The following is a 5,848-nucleotide window of genomic DNA, read 5'->3' as shown; positions in this document are numbered from 1 at the left end:
AACAGGTAGTGGTGTACAAGTACCTAGAGCTTGCTGCTCGTCCTCACGGACAACGGCAGCAAGTGGGCTAGCCTGAGGCTGTTCCTTGACGGAAAAAGCTGCGCCAGTTCTTCCTGCGCGATGCATCGAATATTCTGACGTAGAGAGTCTGCCGAATTCACCGTGGCGCCCTCCACAGTGGCCGTGAGCATCGATGCTGTTGTACGCTCGTACTGTCGGGCCCTCCACTCAAGAGACTTTTCGATGGTGCTCGCCTCCTTTACGGAGTCAGCCACTGTGACTCGAGGACTTCGAAACAGGCCGGGGAACAGCTGATCCTTGACACCTTTCGTCAGGAAGCTCACCTTCCTCTCCTCTGACACTCTTGGGTCACACCGTAAAACAGCGCGCTGGCCCGGAAACTATCCTTAATGCTTGGGTCCGCACGTCGAAAGAGTCTCTTCATTTCCTCAACATTCACCGCCAGACTCTCGTTGGGGAGTTGATTTCGGGCCTTTAAAAGCAGGTCAGTCTTTTCCATGCGCAACGTGCTGTCCTTGAAGACTTGGAGGAACATTGTTTTGAACGTATCCCACTTTCCAAGGCCAGATTCATTGTTCAGAAACGAGGTCCTCGCGTAGACTTCAAGGGCGAAATAAGCATGCCGCATCTCGCAGTCAGCGCCCAAAGCATTGTAGATGGCCACCCGGTCATACTGGTCCAGCCAGTGTTCGGCGTCCTCGTGTGGTTGACCGTAGAAATGGCGTGGCTCTCTCTGGTGGTGGAGCAGGAGCGGTCGAACTGTAGCTGGAGGATTCATTATTGTAGCCCTTGCCCTCCGTGATCATTGGGAAACAGGGAGCAGTCCAAATTCGGGCGGTAAGCCCTGCAGTCGGCGACTGCCCAGGTGGACTGGTGTGTGTGCCTTCGGTATTCTCCGAGGGCTTGAATTGCGGCTTGAATGGGGTGTACGGTGCATTAACGACGTACCCAGCACCTGTACCAGATGTCACGTTGGCAATCAGCGGCCGAGGGTAAACAGCAGTGTAGCGCAGGAAGTGCGCTTCCAGAACACTTTCGCACACACATACACACACACACACTTCCTCCTCCTCTTGAAAGGTGCTTTCGTGTGCACGAGCGCTGGCGTCAATATGTCGCTGAAAACAATGAAGAGCATGCCTTTGTATTACACTATTGCAATGTACCGGGAGCGAACTATTAAGAGTCACTACCCCGATGAACGCGCCTGGTTGGTGGTAGCCGTTAATTATAATGGGTATTTTTACGGCAAATATATGCTCCCGTATATCTTTTCAAACTGCCGTTCACATCGTCAGTTGGCGCTGCGCAGAGAAGTCAAAGAAAGCCTGATGAATGCACTATGAAACTTTGTTTTGCGGTTGATTTTCTGAACAAACAAAATACCATTGAAGATCAGATTTATAAGCGCACCTTCTTCACCAGAAACCTTGAGCTCATGCAGGTGGCTAAATAAAAAGGCGGGAACTGCAGATCCGCTCCTCAGTTCCAAGCGTATCATCGCGTTCGCACGCCTGCATCTTTACTGGAATGGATCTAAGTTGTTTTCAGGTAGTCGTCTGCAAGGTTAAAGCAAAACTGCAGCCCTTTTTGGCATTCCGTAATATTCATGCATTTAGGTGTATAAGGGCTGTAGAACAGCGTGCCTAGTTTTATTTTTACAGCGCGACTCTTAGGCGCCCGTTTCTGTGTTTCGCGGCGTCGCGAAACGCAGCGTTGTCGTCGCCATCGAGTGGAAACCCTTTAAGCGGCGAAAGCAATGGAGCGGGAGCTTGGAAAGGAGAAAGTACAAGCGCAACTTCCTCCTCTCCTTACCAGCGAGCGCGCCAGTGGGGGGCGCAGCTGTGCATAGCAGCCGTGACGTCACATAGTCGCGGTGGAACGAGCGCGCGCGCGTCGGCGCTGGCATCTACACCGCCGCTCCTTCGCCAGACGTCTCGCTGCAGTTGAGTTAGTGAGACGCATGGCTCCGAAGCGGCCCAGTGATTTCGCGCCGGGCGGTCGGGTAAGCAGCAATGGATTGACCACAAGGCTTTCGCCAAGCACACTTTAGAATTTCCAAAGCGTCTTCGGTATTTTTTTGGGGGGAAAGGAAATGCGCAGTATCTGTCTCCCACAGCTGCGAAACCAATAGAGCTGGGGCCTGGAAATCAGAGGGTAAAATATGTGAATTGCAAATTGGTTTTTGAAGAATGGGACAGCGCAGTAACTGTCCCACACATCCCGGTGGACATCTAAACCAGAGGAAAGGCGCATAACTGCCCTCTTGGAACAGTGCACACCTCAATCGTGCTTTAGGCTACGTGGCGGTAGTGACAGATGTGCGCTGCATGCTTTGAAATTTACAACGTTGTGGCAGAAACTCTGCCACCTGCCAGAGTGGCAGGGTGTGTGGGGACTTTAATGTAAATATAAAGACAAGCGGGAATTTGTTACCACTTATGCGGGAGAACATCCCGTTCCTCTAGTTCGTAATGGCTCCCACAGCTGTGTCAACCACGCGAAATACTTGCACAGACCTCGTCTTTGGGAACCAGGCATTGGTGCAGCAAGCCGAGTGTATATCGATCTAATTATCCTTCCACAAAGCTTCCTTCATGACAATCAAGAACTGTTAGTGGAGTATTTCTTGGAGAAGGAACATGTGTCAAAAATGACAAGTCTGTAATTGTACGTACGTGTCTTGCTGGAATTCTTTGCCTTAATCTATCGAGAACCTGAAACCGCTGATGAGCTGCGCTCAAATTTCGCATTCGGAATTAACGCAATCGTCGGCAGTTTTCGCTCTAGCATTTCAATTGGAGTCGTAATCGACGAATGAGTTTCTGGCTTCTCCTCAAACCGAAATTGAAAATTTCCAGTGCCACCTACAACATCCCGCCGTGCGTCGTTGCATGGCGCCAAACAACTTTCGGTGGGGTTTGTCTGCGGTGGCGCTGATTTTATTCGTTTAAAGGGAATGTTTATGCGTTGGAAGTGCACCGGAACTGTAAGTTACTTCACCGCGCCCGCTCCTCGGCACTGTGCGCTGAGGAGAAGATTAAAGGCCGTGGGGATTATAATCGGCGGTTACATTGCCATTTCAAACAATAGCCCAAAAGGTTTTGGCATGTTTTTTCCTGCAAGAATAAAATATTCAACCCGTTTATGTTGGTCCAACTCCAAAACAAATGCACCCTCCCCTTAAAGTGCAGAGACATGTTTCTGCTACAAGAGCGACGTGTTGGTCTAGTTTGTACTGCAAAAGGAATTAAACTTCGCGAGCAACGCGGACAAAACGAATAGTGAGACGCCGGAGGATAGAAGTTTGTCCGAGCTCCTTGCTCTGTTACTTTTACTAGGCTACTGCTCCTCCGGGACTGTTCTCTGCTTGTATGCATCCTTCATCAAGTTGGATGTGTTTAGGATCCTTGCATTCAAACCTTCCCCCTTGAAAATTTTTATTTCAAGCTCAAAGCATTTTGAATGCTGCAGTCACATAATCTAGGCAAAATACTTTTTGCAATGCCTCCGAGAAATAGTTGGCTCATATAGGACGGAGAACACTTGATTTTATTTGAAAACCATTATAAGCAAGAAATGTGAATATATTAACGCTCTTTAGACAGTTAAATAACCGTTCTTAAAACGTTTTTTTAGGAAACATAGCTTTATAACTGTTTAGAATAGTTTCATGAAAGGTTGAGTTTGACGAATAGACTATCATATTACTAACTGCTTTTTGTTTCTGTTTTAAATACGAATAAAAAATAACGCAATTCTTCACATCTAGTTTTATTGTTCGCGTGATAATGTCGTGAAAATTTGAGTCACACAAATGAAGTACTAAACTGAGCCTACATAATGGCCAAGTTTCTTAATTGAGAAAAGAGTTAAGCAATTTATGGGCTCAATTTTACGCCTGAGCACTCAATAACTGAATAATAATCATGAACTTTATTTTTCAGAGATGCAGATTTTCGATGACAGTGGTATTTAGTGGTTCATTTGTCTACGAAACAAAACAAGGCAGAGAAAACGCAACTCGATATTTCTCTGTGGCTGTCGGAAACCTAAACAATACATCGCAAGGACTTCACCGGGACGGAAACAATCTGACATATGTCATTCGTGGTAACATGACTCGGATAACCTATCTGCGCAAGTCAACTTCTAAAAATATCCTGCTTTAAATCGCAAATATTATCTGATACCTTCAAGCAATACAAGTATATATTCTACCGTGAATGGGTGTCGTTGTGAATGATGTTCATGCTGTATTTGGTAGATTCATTAGACGCCACATACCACAGCTTTCTAAAATCCTTCTGAATAAAGATAGAATGCTATACGCGTGAGAAGTCTTGACTCCAGAGGAATGGTAACATGTGTAGTTTCGAATGACTGGCACGTTATCAGCTCTAAAAGAATCCGTGAGAGCGAAGCACGTTCAGTACAGTACCTAATCCACAATAACTTCTTAGGAAACAAAAGGTTCCTCAGCAGAGTACCTAGCGTCACTAGTGACGAGTGCTTTGTGCTGGCGGGTAGGCTGATTCTAAGAGCAGGCCGGATGTTCGGCTGCGCTTTAGTAGAAGACTTCATAAAAAGCTATTTATGAACTCTAACCACTGAAGCGCTGGGTAAAAACCATACACGAAAGGTCAAGCGGAAAGGATTTTAGAAGAGAGAAACCAAGGAAGATCGCATCTCTCTCAGTTTTAAAGATTTGCCCTGGCGTGCAGTTTTTCTACCCTGTCACGCTCACGTCGTGGCGTCGTTTTCCTTTACTTCGAACGTCAATTCAATACGTTACAGCCACTGGTGTAAGAACTTGTATCATACAGGGGCGGAGAACTGGCCCACTGTGCTATGACCCGAGCGTAAAGCATATTCTGCAGGCGCCTACTAACCCGCCCTCGCCCCTGATGCGACTAGTTATAGCACCACTTTTTAAAAACAGTCAAGTTGCGCTTTCCTTGTGAACATTCAGCACATGTCCGGACGTTGTGATCTCTATGCACCTTTCTAACCGGTGAACTGTGGAGCGGAAGAAGGTAGTTCTCGCGCCACATTTCATCTAAATGACTGAACATCCGGCCACTGTTTGTGAACGCAAAGAAGTTACAACTGTTCGGATCATTTCAACGGCGCGGCGTCGGAGCGTGACGTCTGTATGGCTAGAAGTGTCACAGAGGTCCTACACATGACAGGTCTAGACTAGGACAATATATTAAGAAGAAATTTACAAAACAAATGCAAAACCCCATGGTCACATGGGTATTGTTCGTTGCATCTGAGTTCCCTACAAAGTGATTTTTTTATATTACAGCCAGAAATACGAGGTCAGGCGAAACTGCTGGTTGTTTCTTAGAAAAGTATATTGTGCCAGTCGGCTTCTTTAATTGAGACCCCATCACGGCGCTTTGAGAGCTCTAGAGCGCGGTCATATGTTTGTCTTTCACCGAGCCCGGCAACAAGCTGCTATAAGAACACTATTGACCTAATCGCGCTTAAACAGTTCAGGGTAACCGGTGGCAGATCAGCCTCCTCGTTATCTGATTTTTCGCAGTTGGGGAGTGCTCGTATTTCGCGTACAATTGCTTTGTCAGTGGATTGCTCTGCAATTCCAGCGGCATGATCTGCATGTGACGAAGTCATCCCAGCCGAAATCATGTCAGGCGATCTCTGCACAAACAACGAGGTATTGCAAACCCCCTTTTGCTTCTTGACGCGATAGTTGGACACCGTCTTCAGTCGTCTCCAGGCTCATAAACCATGTTTCATGGAAGTAATTTTCTCTGCACTCCACCGCCAGTACCATCTACACGGCCTCGGTCATTTCTAC

Source organism: Amblyomma mixtum, chromosome 1 (assembly GCF_055824585.1).
Source record: "Amblyomma mixtum isolate Tamu chromosome 1, ASM5582458v1, whole genome shotgun sequence".
Taxonomy (NCBI): Eukaryota; Metazoa; Arthropoda; class Arachnida; order Ixodida; family Ixodidae; genus Amblyomma; species Amblyomma mixtum.
The sequence above is the reverse complement of the archived record's forward strand: the minus strand, read 5'-3'. Positions refer to the sequence as shown.